General features: G+C 25.0%; 1 non-coding gene across 1 annotated transcript; it reads left to right on the top strand.

Moving 5' to 3' along the window:
- Window positions 1-282: 282 nt before the first annotated feature.
- On the top strand, window positions 283-418 carry Mir3756 (microRNA 3756). Its single transcript, NR_039449.1, has one exon. It is a non-coding gene; the product is annotated as a microRNA 3756 (primary transcript).
- The last annotated feature ends 229 nt before the right edge of the window (window positions 419-647 follow it).

The raw sequence follows: 647 nt of genomic DNA, 5'->3' as shown, positions 1-647 counted from the left end.
AAGATTAAAATTTTCATAAATGTCGTTTTTTGGATAGGTTATCAATTGAATTTTTTTCAAAATTTATATATTTTTTATTTATTAATGCATCTTATAATATTACTTCGATTAATTATTAATTAACAAATATTTAACAATAATTATCATTATTGTTAAATAGTTACGATTAATCAATTAACACGCGTGTCGATTTGTAATACTAATTATCGCCACTAGATGACTCCAAAAACTACCGCGATTCTCGTTAGTGTTATTTACATTTTCGTGTATATTTATTAGACTAAGCATACAAATGTCATCTGATTTCTTTCATAAGGAGGATTTCAAAAATAATATTGCAATATTGTTTTTTACAATATTGCAAAAAATTTTTGAAATTCTTCTTATGATAGAAATCAGCTTTATCATTTGTATGCTCAATCTAAAATAATTACATTTGATGATCAAATGAATTGTTCATTGCTGAAAATATTTCTCGCGAAAAAATGCGGATCTGATTAATTGGTTAATATGGGAGAAAATATCTGTTTTCGCGCATATTTTTATTTCTATTGTACTATATATCATATGTACTAATTCGATTGTAATAGAGAGGAGCAATAAGGCAATGATCTGTATCTAAATCTCAATGCATTAGCGTAGAATTC

The sequence above is a fragment of the Apis mellifera genome, linkage group LG14, assembly GCF_003254395.2.
Source record: "Apis mellifera strain DH4 linkage group LG14, Amel_HAv3.1, whole genome shotgun sequence".
Classification (NCBI taxonomy): Eukaryota; Metazoa; Arthropoda; class Insecta; order Hymenoptera; family Apidae; genus Apis; species Apis mellifera.
The sequence above is the reverse complement of the archived record's forward strand: the minus strand, read 5'-3'. Positions and strand labels throughout refer to the sequence as shown.